The following is a 14,594-nucleotide window of genomic DNA, read 5'->3' on the forward strand; positions in this document are numbered from 1 at the left end:
GTGTGTGTCTGTGTCTGTGTGTGTGTGTGTCTGTGTGTGTGTGTCTATGTGTCTGTGTGTCTGTGTGTTACCTTCATTCGCCTCTGTGCGTTCCTTCTGTCCGCCTCTCCCGCTCATGGACTGAATATGACAGCGACTCTCTCCCTCCCTCTCTCCTCTCGCTCTCCTCCCTCTCACTCTCTCTCTCTATCTCCCTCTCTCTCTCTCTATCTCCCTCTCCCTCTCTCTATCTCCCTCTCCCTCTCTCCTCTCGCTCTCCTCCCTCTTACTCTCTCTCTATCACTCTCTCTCTATCTCCCTCTCTCTATCTCCCTCTCTCTCTCTATCTCCCTCTCTCTATCTCCCTCTCTCCTCTCGCTCTCCTCCCTCTTACTCTCTCTCTATCACTCTCTCTCTATCTCCCTCTCTCTATCTCCCTCTCTCTCTATCTCCCTCTCTCTATCTACCGCTCCCTCTCTCCTCCCTCACTCTCCCTCTCTCTCCCTCTCTCTCTCTATCTCCCTCTCTCTCTCTCTATCTCCCTCTCCCTCTCTCTATCTCCCTCTCCCTCTCTCCTCTCGCTCTCCTCCCTCTTACTCTCTCTCTATCACTCTCTCTCTATCTCCCTCTCTCTATCTCCCTCTCTCTCTCTATCTCCCTCTCTCTATCTCCCTCTCTCCTCTCGCTCTCCTCCCTCTTACTCTCTCTCTATCACTCTCTCTCTATCTCCCTCTCTCTATCTCCCTCTCTCTCTATCTCCCTCTCTCTATCTACCGCTCCCTCTCTCCTCCCTCACTCTCCCTCTCTCTCCCTCTCTCTCTCTATCTCCCTCTCTCTATCTCCCTCTCCCTCTCTCTATCTACCGCTCGCTCTCTCCTCTCTCCCTCTCTCTCTCTATCTCCCTCTCTAACTCTCTCCCTCACTCTCCCTCTCTCTCCCTCTCTCTCTCACTATCTCCCTCTCTCTCTATCTCCCTCTCTAACTCTCTCCCTCACTCTCCCACTCTCTATCTCTCTCTTATTTTTTACCATCACAGGAAACAAGGAGATGCTCGGTGTAGTCGGCACTTTGCTCCGTTCATCATTTCGTTTTTTTTAGTTTTTTTACATGCTTTGCTTCATGTAAACCCCTCCCCTCCCCCTTTCAAATGAAAGACCCAAATATTTTTCTTATTTTCCCTTCCCTCTCTCTCTCCATCTCTCTCTCTCCCTCTCTCTCATCTTTCTCTCTCCCCTTCCTCTCCCTCTCTCTTATCTCTCTCAATGTATCTCTCCACTCTCTTTCCCTCTCTCCCCCCACTCTCTCCACCCTCTCTCTCCATGTCTTTCATCTCTGTGTGTCTCGATCTCTCCTCTAATGTATGCACGGTCATCCACCTATCTCTCTCTCTCCCTCTCTCTATCTCTCTCAATGTATCTCTCCTCTCTCTCTCTTTATCTCCCTCTCTCTCTCGTCTTTCTCTCTCCCCTCTCTCTCTCTGTATCTCTCTCAATGTATCTCTCTCTCTTTATCTCCCTCTCTCTCTCATCTTTCTCTCTCCCCTCTCTCTCTCCCACCCCCTATCTCCCTCTCTCTCATATTTCTCTCCCCCCTCTCTCTCTCCCTCTCTCTATCTCCCTCTCTCTCCCTCCCTCTCTCTCTCTCTCCATCTCTCTATCAACCTCTCTCTCATCTTTCTCTCTCCCCTCTCTCTCTCTCTATCTCCCTCTCTCTCTCATCTTTCTCTCTCCCCTCTCTCTCTCCCTCTCTCTATCTCCCTCTCTCTCATTTTTCTGTCTCCCCTCTCTCTCTCCCTCTCTCTATCTCTCTCCCCGCTCTCCCTGTCTCTCTCTTTATCTCTCAATGTATCTCTCCTCTCTCTCTCTCCCTCTCTCTATCTCCCTCTCCCTATCTCCCTCTCTCTCTCATCTTTCTCTCTCCCCTCTCTCTCTCCCTCTCTATATCTCCCTCTCTCTCCCTCCCTCTCTCTCTCTCCATCTCTCTCCCTCCCTCTCTCTCTCTCTCCCTCTCTCTCCCTCCCTCTCTCGCTCTCCATCTCTCTATCTCTCTCCCCTCTCTCTCTGTCTCTCTCTTTATCTCTCTGAATGTATCTCTCCTCTCTCTCTCTCTCTCCCTCTCTCTATCTCCCTCTCCCTATCTCCCTCTCTCTCTCATCTTTCTCTCTCGCCTCTCTCTCTCTCTCCACCTTCATCTCTCTGAGTGTTTATTTATTTACCATCAGAGGAAGCCAGAAGGAGATTCTCGCTGTGGTCGGCACTCTGCTCCGTTCATCATGTCGGTGGTTTTTAGTTTATTTATTATTCCAATGCTTTGCTTTAACGAAAGATTTCACGAAAAAGATTTCACGCTCTGCATCCTCCTTAACCCTTCCCCCCCCCCTCTATCACTACCCCTCTATCACTACCCAGTCTCTCTCTCTACCCTCTCTCTCTCTACCCCCTCTATCACTACCCCCTCTATCACTACCCCCTCTATCACTACCCCCTCTCTCTCCTACCCCCTCTATCACGACCCCCTCTATCACTATCCTCTCTCTCCACACCCCCTCTCTCTCTCTACCCCCTCTCTACCCCCTCTCTCTCTCTACCCCCTCCATCACTACCCTCTCTATCACTACTCCCTCTCTCTCTCTCTACCCCCTCTATCACTACCCCCTCTATCACTACCCTCTCTCTCCATACCCCCTCTCTCTCTAACCCCTCTCTACCCCCTCTCTCTCTACCCCCTCTATCACTACCCCCTCTCTCTCTACCCGATCTCTACCCCCTCTCTCTCTACCCCGCTCTATCACTACCCCCTCTATCACTACCCCCTCTCTCTCTCTCTACCCCCTCTATCACTACCCCCTCTATCACTACCCCCTCTCTCTCTCTACCCCCTCTATCACTACCCCCTCTATCACTACCCTCTCTCTCTCCATACCCCCTCTCTCTCTACCCCCTCTCTACCCCTCTCTCTCTCTACCCCCTCTATCACTACCCCCTCTCTCTCTACCCGATCTCTACCCCCTCTCTCTCTACCCCCTCTATCACTACCCCCTCTATCACTACCCCCTCTCTCTCTCTCTACCCCCTCTATCACTACCCCCTCTATCACTACCCCCTCTCTCTCTCTACCCCCTCTATCACTACCCCCCTCTATCACTACCCTCTCTCTCCATACCCCCTCTCTCTCTACCCCCTCTCTACCCCCTCTCTCTCTCTCTACCCCCTCTATCACTACCCCCTCTCTCTCTACCCCGATCTCTACCCCCTCTCTCTCTACCCCCTCTATCACTACCCCCTCTATCACTACCCCCTCTCTCTCTACCCCCTCTATCACTACCCCCTCTATCACTACCCCCTCTCTCTCTCTACCCCCTCTATCACTACCCCCTCTATCACTACCCCCTCTATCACTGCCCCCTCTATCCATACCCCCTCTCACTCTACCCCCCTCTATCACTACCCCCTCTCTACCCCCTCTCTACCCCCTCTCTCTCTACCCCCTCTCTCTCTCTACCCCCTCTCTCTCTACCCCCTCTCTCTCTACCCCCTCTCTACCCCCTTTCTCTCTGCCCCTCTCTCTCTACCCCCCCCTCTCTCTCTACCCCCTCTCTCTCTACCCCCTCTCTCTCTACCCCCGCTCTCTACCCCCTCTCTCTCTACCCCCATCTCTCTCTACCCCCTCTCTATCTCTACCCCCCTCTCTACCCCCTCTCTCTCTCTACCCCCTCTCTCTACCTCTCTCTCTACCCCCTCTCTCTCTACCCCCTCTCTATCCCCTCTCTGTCTACCCCCTCTCTCTCTACCCCCTCTCTATCTCTACCCCCCCTCTCTCTCTACCCCCTCTCTCTACCCCCTCTCTCTCTCTACCCCCTCTCTCTCTCTACCCCCTCTCTCTCTACCCCCTCTCTCTCTAGCCCCTCTCTCTCTCTCTCTCTACCCCCTCTCTCTCTACCCCCTCTCTCTCTACCCCCTCTCTACCCCCTCTCTCTCTCTACCCCCTCTCTCTCTACCCCCTCTCTCTACCCCCTCTCTACCCCCTGTCTCTCTACCCCCTCTGTCTCTACCCCCTCTCTCTCTACCCCCTCTCTACCCCCTCTCTCTCTACCCCCTCTCTCTACCCCCTCTCTACCCCCTCTCTCTACCCCCTCTCTCTCTACCCCCTCTGTACCCCCTCTCTACCCCCTCTCTCTCTACTCCCTCTCTCTCTACCACTTCTCTCTACCCCCCTCTCTCTCTACCCCCTCTCTCTATCCCCTCTCTCTCTACCCCCTCTCTCTACCCCCTCTCTCTATCCCCTCTCTCTCTACCCCCTCTCTCTCTACCCCCTCTCTCTCTACCCACTCTCTCTCTCTACCCCTCTCTCTCTCTACCCCCTCTCTCTCTCTACCCCCACTCTCTCTACCCCCTCTCTCTGTCTACCCCCTCTCTCTACCCCCTCTCTCTCTTTACCCCCTCTCTCACTACCCCCTCTCTCTCACTACCCCCTCTCTCTCTACCCCTCTCTCTCTACCTCCTCTCTCTCTCTCTACCCCCTCTCTCTCTACCCCTCTCTCTCTCTACCCCCTCTCTCTCTACCCCCTCTGTCACTACCCCCTCTCTCTCTACCCCCCTCTCTCTCTTTACCCCCTCTCTCACTACCCCCTCTCTCTCACTACCCCCTCTCTCTCTACCCCTCTCTCTCTACCTCCTCTCTCTCTCTCTACCCCCTCTCTCTCTACCCCTCTCTCTCTCTACCCCCTCTCTCTCTACCCCCTCTGTCACTACCCCCTCTCTCTCTACCCCCCTCTCTCTCTCTACCCCCTCTCTCTACCCCCCTCTCTCTACCCACCTCTCTCTCTACCCCCTCTCTCTACCCCCTCTCTCTCTACCCCCTCTCTCTCTACCCCCTCTATCACTACCCCCTCTCTCCCTACCCCCTCTCTCTCTACCCCCTCTATCACTACCCCCTCTCTCTCTACCCCCTCTCTCTCTACCCCCTCTCTTCGTACCCCCCCCCTCTCTCTACCCCCTCTCTCTACCGCCTCTCTCTCACTATCCTCTCTCTCTATCCCCTCTCTCACTACCCCCTCTCTCTCTACCCCTCTCTCACTACCCCTCTCTCTCTCTACCCCTCTCTCTCTACCCCCTCTCTCTCTCTACCCTCTCTCTCTACCCCCTCTCTCTCTACCCCCTCTCTCTCTACCCCCTCTCTCTCTACCCCCTCTCACTACCCCCTCTCTCTACCCCCTCTCTCTCTCTACCCCCTCTCTCTCTCTACCCCCTCTCACTACCCCTTCTCTCTACCCCCTCTCTCTCTCTCTACCCCCTCTCTCTCTACCCCCTCTCTCTCTACCCCCTCTCTCTCTCTCTACCCCCTCTCTCTCTACCCCCTCTCTCTCTACCCCCTCTCTCTCTCTCTACCCCCTCACTCTCACTACCCCCTCTCTCTCTACCCCCTCTCTACCCCCTCTCTCTCTACCCCCTCTCTCTCTACCCCTCTCTCTCTACCCCCTCTCTCTACTCCCTCTCTCACTACCCCCTCTCACTACCCCCTCTCTCCCCCCCTTATCTCATCTTTCTATCCCCCGTCTCTCTCATCTCTCTCTCTTTCCTCTCTCCACCTCCCTACAAAGCGTCAATTAATAGAGGGAGATTACTCATCATGATACACACAGGGAGATAAAGGTGAAGATAAAGATACCCAGCGTGCCTCACACGGGGTGCTGAGGCAATTGCTCACCCACTCACTCACCCACTCACCCACTCACTCAAACACTCACCCACTCACTCACCCACTCAATCACCCACTCACTCACCCACTCACCCACTCACTCACCCACTCACTCAGCCACTCACTCAACCACTCACTCAACCACTCACTCACCCACCCACCCACTCACTCACCCACTCACTCACCCACTCACCCACTCACTCAAGCACTCACCCACTCACTCACCCACTCACTCAATCACTCACTCACCCACTCACCCACTCACCCACTCACTCACCCACTCACTCAACCACTCACTCACCCACTCACCCACTCACCCACTCACTCACCCACTCACTCAACCACTCACTCACTCAACGACTCACCCACTCACTCACTCACCCACTCACTCACCCACTCACCCACTCACTCATCCACTCACCCACCCACCCACTCACTCAACCACTCACCCACTCATCCATTCACTCACCCACTCACTCAACCACCCACTCACTCACCCACTCACTCACTCACCCACCCACTCACCCACTCACCCACTCACTCACCCACTCACTCACCCACACTCAACCACTGACTCACTCACCGACTCACCCACTCACCGACTCACCCACTCACCGACTCACCCACTCACTCACCCACTCACTCACCCACTCACCCACTCACTCACTCATCCACTCACCCACCCACCCACTCACCCCCTCACTCAACCACTCACCCACTCATCCACTCACTCACTCACTCAACCACCCACTCACTCACCCACTCACCCACTCAATCACCCACTCACTCAGCGACTCACCCACTCACCCATCCACTCACCCACTCACCCACTGACTCAACCACTCACTCACCCACCCACTCACTCAACCACACACTCACCCACTCACCCACTCACTCACTAACTCACCCACTCACTCAACCACCCACTCACTCACCCACTCACCTCCTCACCCACTCACACACTCACCCACTCACTCACTCACACATTCACCCACTCACTCACCCACTCACTCACCCACTCACTCACACACCCACTCACTCACCCACTCAATCACCCACTCAGTCACCACTCACTCACTCAACCACTCACTCACTCACTCACCGACTCACCCACTCACTCACTCACCCACTCACTCACCCACTCACCCACTCACTCATCCACTCACCCACCCACCCACCCACTCACCCACTCACTCAACCACTCATGCACTCACTCACTCACTCAACCACCCACTCACTCACTCACTCACCCACCCACTCACCCACTCACCCACTCACTCACTCACCCACTCACTCAACCACTCACTCACCGACTCACCCACTCACTCACTCACCCACTCACTCACCCACTCACCCACTCACTCATCCACTCACCCACCCACCCACTCACCTACTCACTCAACGTCTCACCCACTTATCCACTCACTCACCCACTCACTCAACCACCCACTCACTCCCCTACTCACCTACTCACTCACTCATCCACCCACTCACCCACTCACCCACTCAATCGCCCACTTACTCACCCACTCACCCACCCACTCACCCACTCACCCACTTACTCAACCACTCACTCACCCACCCACTCACTCAACCACACACTCACCCACTCACTCACTCACACATTCACCCACTCACTCACCCACTCAATCACCCACTCAGTCACCACTCACTCACTCAACCACTCACCCACTCAATCACCCACTCACTCGCTCATTCACTCACCCACCTACTGACTCACTCACCAACTCACTCACCCACTTATCCACTGATTCACTCACTCACCAACTCACTCAGCCACTCATTCTCGCACTCACTCACCCACTCACTCACCCACTAACTCAATCACCCACTCACCCACTCACTCACTCACCCACTACCTCACTCACTCAACCACTCACTCACCCACCCACCCACTCATTCACTCACCCACCAATACTCACTCAACCACTCATTCACTCATTCACCAACTCACTTATCCGCTCACTCATCCATTCACGCACTCACTCACCCACGCACCCAACCACTCACTCACTCACCCACTCACTCACTCGCCCACTCACCCAATCACCCACCTACTGACTCACTCACCAACTCACTCACCCACTCACACACTCACTCACACACTCAATCACCCACCCACTCACCCACTCATTCACTTATTCACTTACCCACTAACTCACTCACTCACCCACCCACCCACCCATTCACTCACTCACACACTAACTCACTCACTCACCCATTCATTCACTCACTCGCCCACTCATTCACCCACTCACTCACTCACCCACTCACCCACTCATTCACTCACTCACCCACTTACCCACTCACTCACCCACTCACCCACTCACTCACTCACTCACCCACCCTCCCACTCACCCACTCACCCACTCATTCAAGCTCTCATTCACTCAGTCACCCACTAACCCACCCACTAACTCACCCATTCACTCACCCACCCACTCACTCACCCACTCACCCACCCACTCACTCAGTCACTCACCCACTAACTCACCCACTCACACACTCACCCACCCACTCACCCACTCACTCACCCACCCACTCACCCACTCACACACTAACTCACTCACACACTAACTCACTCACCCACTCACTCACACAGTAACTCACTCACCCACTCACTCACCCACTCACTCACCCACCCACTGAACCACTCACTCACCCACTCACTCACTCACCCACTCACTCACCAACTCACTCACCCACCCACTGACCCACTCACTCACTCACCCACCCACTCACCAAGTAACTCACTCACCCACTCACTCACTCACCCACTCACCCACCCACTCACCCACCCACCCACTCACCCACTCACACCCACCCACCCACTCACACACTGGTGTAGCGGTGGTGGTGTAGTGAACATCGCTATCGCTGTGGAGAGACAAAGGCGGCCGGGCGTGGTAGTGGTGGTGGTGCTGTCCACCCACCCCCTCTGTGTGTGCCACAGTGCCAGGAGCCTTCATAGACGCTGCTACTAGCTGTGTCTAACAATCCTAGTGGGATACAATAACAACAAAAACAACAATAACAACAACCACAAGACGTTGTTGTTGTTGTTGTTGATCGACTCTTTCGCATTCACGCGTACCTGACGGTGGTTGCTTGTGTTCCAAATCGAAACGTCGTTTTCTTTCGTTATTAAATTTTCCATCGTCAGGTGAGATAATCACAGCAGGAGAACTGATCTCTCAAGCTAACAACCGTCTTCAGGTGAGACGAACAGAGCAGGATAACTGATCTCTCAAGCTAGCAACCGTCTTCAGGTGAGACAGACACAACAGGAGAACTGATCTCTCACGCTAGCAACCGTCTTCAGGTGAGACAGACACAGAGGGAGAACTGATCTCTCACGCTAGCAACCGTCTTCAGGTGAGACAGACACAACGGGAGAACTGATCTCTCACGCTAGCAACCGTCTTCAGGTGAGACAGACACAGAGGGAGAACTGCCCTCTCAAGCTAGCAACCGTCTTCAGGTGAGACTAACACAGCAGGAGAACTGATCTCTCAAGCTAGCAACCGTCTTCAGGTGAGACGAACAGAGCAGGATAACTGATCTCTCAAGCTAACAACCGTCTTCAGGTGAGACGAACAGAGCAGGATAACTGATCTCTCAAGCTAACAACCGTCTTCAGGTGAGACAGACACAGCGGGAGAACTGATCTCTCAAGCTAACAACCGTCTTCAGGTGAGACAAACACAGCAGGATAACTGATCTCTCAAGCTAACAACCGTCTTCAGGTGAGACGAACAGAGCAGGATAACTGATCTCTCAAGCTAGCAACCGTCTTCAGGTGAGACAGACACAACAGGAGAACTGATCTCTCACGCTAGCAACCGTCTTCAGGTGAGACAGACACAGAGGGAGAACTGATCTCTCACGCTAGCAACCGTCTTCAGGTGAGACAGACACAACGGGAGAACTGATCTCTCAAGCTAGCAACCGTCTTCAGGTGAGACAGACACAGAGGGAGAACTGCCCTCTCAAGCTAGCAACCGTCTTCAGGTGAGACTAACACAGCAGGAGAACTGATCTCTCAAGCTAGCAACCGTCTTCAGGTGAGACGAACAGAGCAGGATAACTGATCTCTCGCTAGCAACCGTCTTCAGGTGAGACAAACAGCAGGAGAACTGCCCTCTCACGCTAGCAACCGTCTTCAGGTGAGACACACAGCAGTAGAACTGATCTCTCAAGCTAGCAACCGTCTTCAGGTGAAACAATCACAGCAAGAGAACTGATCTCTCAAGCTAGCAACCGTCTTCAGGTGAGACAATCACAGCAGTAGAACTGATCTCTCAAGCTAGCAACCGTCTTCAGGTGAGACGAACAGAGCAGGATAACTGATCTCTCAAGCTAGCAACCGTCTTCAGGTGAGACAGACACAACGGGAGAACTGATCTCTCAAGCAAGCAACCGTCTTCAGGTGAGACTAACACAGCAGGAGAACTGATCTCTCAAGCCAGCAACCATCTTCAGGTGAGACTGACACAACAGGAGAACTGATCTCTCAAGCTAGCAACCGTCTTCAGGTGAGACAGACACAGCAGGAGAACTGATCTGTCAAGCTAGCAACCGTCTTCAGGTGAGACTAACACAGCAGGAGAACTGATCTCTCAAGCTAGCAACCGTCTTCAGGTGAGACAATCACAGCAGGAGAACTGCCCTCTCAAGCTAGCAACCGTCTTCAGGTGAGACAAACATAGCGGGAGAACTGATCTCGCAAGCCAGCAACCGTCTTCAGGTGAGACAGACACAACGGGAGAACGGATCTCTCAAGCTAGGAACCGTCGTCAGGTGAGACAAACACAGCAGGAGAACTGATCTCTCGATAGCAACCGTCTTCAGGTGAGACAAACACAGCAGGAGAACTGTTCTCAAGCTAGCAACCGTCTTCAGGTGAGACAATCACAGCAGTAGAACTGATCTCTCAAGCTAGCAACCGTCTTCAGGTGAGACGAACAGAGCAGGATAACTGATCTGAAGCTAGCAACCGTCTTCAGGTGAGACAGACACAGCAGCAGAACTGATCTCTCAAGCTAGCAACCGTCTTCAGGTGAGACAGACACAACGGGAGAACTGATCTCTCAAGCTAGCAACCGTCTTCAGGTGAGACAAACACAACGGGAGAACTGATCTCTCAAGCTAGCAACCGTCTTCAGGTGAGACAGACACAACGGGAGAACTGATCTCTCAAGCTAGCAACCGTCTTCAGGTGAGACAGACACAACGGGAGAACTGCCCTCTCAAGCTAGCAACCGTCTTCAGGTGAGACAAACACAGCAGGAGAACTGTTCTCAAGCTAGCAACCGTCTTCAGGTGAGACAAAGACAGCAGGAGAACTGATCTCTCAAGGTAGCAACCGTCTTCAGGTGAGACAATCACATCAGGAGAACTGATCTCTCAAGCTAGCAACCGTCTTCAGGTGAGACAGACACAACGGGAGAACTGATCTCAAGCTAGCAACCGTCTTCAGGTGAGACAGACACAACAGCAGCACTGCCCTCTCAAGCTAGCAACCGTCTTCAGGTGAGACAGACACAACGGGAGAACTGATCTCTCAAGCTAGCAACCGTCTTCAGGTGAGACAGACACAACGGGAGAACTGATCTCTCAAGCTAGCAACCGTCTTCAGGTGAGACTAACACAGCAGGAGAACTGATCTCTCAAGCTAGCAACCGTCTTCAGGTGAGACAGACACAGCGGGAGAATTGATCTCTCAAGCTAGCAACCGTCTTCAGGTGAGACAGACACAGCAGGAGAATTGTTCTCAAGCTAACAACCGTCTTCAGGTGAGACAATCATAGCGGGAGAACTGATCTCTCAAGCTAGCAACCGTCTTCAGGTGAGACAGACACAGCGGGAGAACTGATCTCTCAAGCTAGCAACCGTCTTCAGGTGAGACAGACACAGCAGGAGAACTGATCTCTCAAGCTAGCAACCGTCTTCAGGTGAGACGGACACAACGGGAGAACTGATCTCTCAAGCCAGCAACCGTCTTCAGGTGAGACTAACACAGCAGGAGAACTGATCTCTCAAGCTAGCAAACGTCTTCAGGTGAGACTAACACAGAAGCAGAACTGATCTCTCAAGCTAGAAACCGTCTTCAGGTGAGACAAACACAGAAGGAGAACTGATCTCTCAAGCTAGCAACCGTCTTCAGGTGAGACAAATACAGCAGGAGAACTGATCTCTCAAGCTAGCAACCGTCTTCAGGTGAGACAGACACAACGGGAGAACTGATCTCTCAAGCTAGCAAACGTCTTCAGGTGAGGCAAACACAGCAGGAGAACTGATCTCTCAAGCTTGCAACCGTCTTCAGGTGAGATGAACACAGCAGCAGAACTGATCTGAAGCTAGCAACCGTCTTCAGGTGAGACAAACACAGAAGGAGAACTGATCTCTCAAGCTAGCAACCGTCTTCAGGTGAGACAAACACAGCAGGAGAACTGATCTGTCAAGCTAGCAACCGTCTTCAGGTGAGACAGACACAACAGCAGAACTGATCTCTCAAGCTAGCAACCGTCTTCAGGTGAGACAAACACAGCAGCAGAACTGATCTCTCAAGCTAGCAACCGTCTTCAGGTGAGGCAGACACAGCAGGAGAACTGATCTCTCAAGCTAGCAACCCTCTTCAGGTGAGACAGACACAATGGGAGAACTGATCTCTCAAGCTAGCAACCGTCTTCAGGTGAGACAAAGACAGCAGGAGAACTGTTCTCTCAAGCTAGCAACCCTCTTCAGGTGAGACAAACACAGCAGGAGAACTGATCTCTCAAGCTAGCAACCGTCTTCAGGTGAGACAGACACAACGGGAGAACTGATCTCTCAAGCTAGCAACCGTCTTCAGGTGAGACAGACACAGCAGGAGAACTGATCTGTCAAGCTAGCAACCGTCTTCAGGTGAGACTAACACAGCAGGAGAACTGATCTCTCAAGCTAGCAACCGTCTTCAGGTGAGACAATCACAGCAGGAGAACTGCCCTCTCAAGCTAGCAACCGTCTTCAGGTGAGACAAACATAGCGGGAGAACTGATCTCTCAAGCCAGCAACCGTCTTCAGGTGAGACAGACACAACGGGAGAACTGATCTCTCAAGCTAGGAACCGTCGTCAGGTGAGACAAACACAGCAGGAGAACTGATCTCTCGATAGCAACCGTCTTCAGGTGAGACAAACACAGCAGGAGAACTGTTCTCAAGCTAGCAACCGTCTTCAGGTGAGACAATCACAGCAGTAGAACTGATCTCTCAAGCTAGCAACCGTCTTCAGGTGAGACGAACAGAGCAGGATAACTGATCTGAAGCTAGCAACCGTCTTCAGGTGAGACAGACACAGCAGCAGAACTGATCTCTCAAGCTAGCAACCGTCTTCAGGTGAGACAGACACAACGGGAGAACTGATCTCTCAAGCTAGCAACCGTCTTCAGGTGAGACAAACACAACGGGAGAACTTATCTCTCAAGCTAGCAACCGTCTTCAGGTGAGACAGACACAACGGGAGAACTGATCTCTCAAGCTAGCAACCGTCTTCAGATGAGACAGACACAACGGGAGAACTGCCCTCTCAAGCTAGCAACCGTCTTCAGGTGAGACGAACACAGCAGGAGAACTGTTCTCAAGCTAGCAACCGTCTTTAGGTGAGACAAAGACAGCAGGAGAACTGATCTCTCAAGCTAGCAACCGTCTTCAGGTGAGACAATCACATCAGGAGAACTGATCTCTCAAGCTAGCAACCGTCTTCAGGTGAGACAGACACAACGGGAGAACTGATCTCAAGCTAGCAACCGTCTTCAGTTGAGACAGACACAACAGCAGAACTGCCCTCTCAAGCTAGCAACCGTCTTCAGGTGAGACAGACACAACGGGAGAACTGATCTCTCAAGCTAGCAACCGTCTTCAGGTGAGACAGACACAACGGGGTAACTGATCTCTCAAGCTAGCAACCGTCTTCAGGTGAGACTAACACAGCAGGAGAACTGATCTCTCAAGCTAGCAACCGTCTTCAGGTGAGACAGACACAGCAGGAGAACTGTTCTCAAGCTAACAACCGTCTTCAGGTGAGACAATCATAGCGGGAGAACTGATCTCTCAAGCTAGCAATCGTCTTCAGGTGAGACAGACACAGCGGGAGAACTGATCTCTCAAGCTAGCAACTGTCTTCAGGTGAGACAGACACAGCAGGAGAACTGATCTCTCAAGCTAGCAACCGTCTTCAGGTGAGACGGACACAACGGGAGAACTGATCTCTCAAGCCAGCAACCGTCTTCAGGTGAGACTAACACAGCAGGAGAACTGATCTCTCAAGCTAGCAAACGTCTTCAGGTGAGACTAACACAGCAGCAGAACTGATCTGAAGCTAGCAACCGTCTTCAGGTGAGACAAACACAGAAGGAGAACTGATCTCTCAAGCTAGCAACCGTCTTCAGGTGAGACAAACACAGCAGGAGAACTGATCTCTCAAGCTAGCAACCGTCTTCAGGTGAGACAAACACAGCAAGAGAACTGTTCTCAAGCTAGCAACCGTCTTCAGGTGAGACAATCACAGCAGTAGAACTGATCTCTCAAGCTAGCAACCGTCTTCAGGTGAGACGAACAGAGCAGGATAACTGATCTGAAGCTAGCAACCGTCTTCAGGTGAGACAGACACAGCAGCAGAACTGATCTCTCAAGCTAGCAACCGTCTTCAGGTGAGACAGACACAACGGGAGAACTGATCTCTCAAGCTAGCAACCGTCTTCAGGTGAGACAAACACAACGGGAGAACTGATCTCTCAAGCTAGCAACCGTCTTCAGGTGAGACAGTCACAACGGGAGAACTGATCTCTCAAGCTAGCAACCGTCTTCAGGTAAGACAGACACAACGGGAGAACTGCCCTCTCAAGCTAGCAACCGTC

This window comes from Petromyzon marinus (genome assembly GCF_048934315.1).
Source record: "Petromyzon marinus isolate PM22_M1 ecotype Great Lakes invasive population chromosome 80 unlocalized genomic scaffold, UKy_Petmar_22M1.pri1.0 chr80_unloc.2, whole genome shotgun sequence".
In the NCBI taxonomy this organism is placed as follows: Eukaryota; Metazoa; Chordata; class Hyperoartia; order Petromyzontiformes; family Petromyzontidae; genus Petromyzon; species Petromyzon marinus.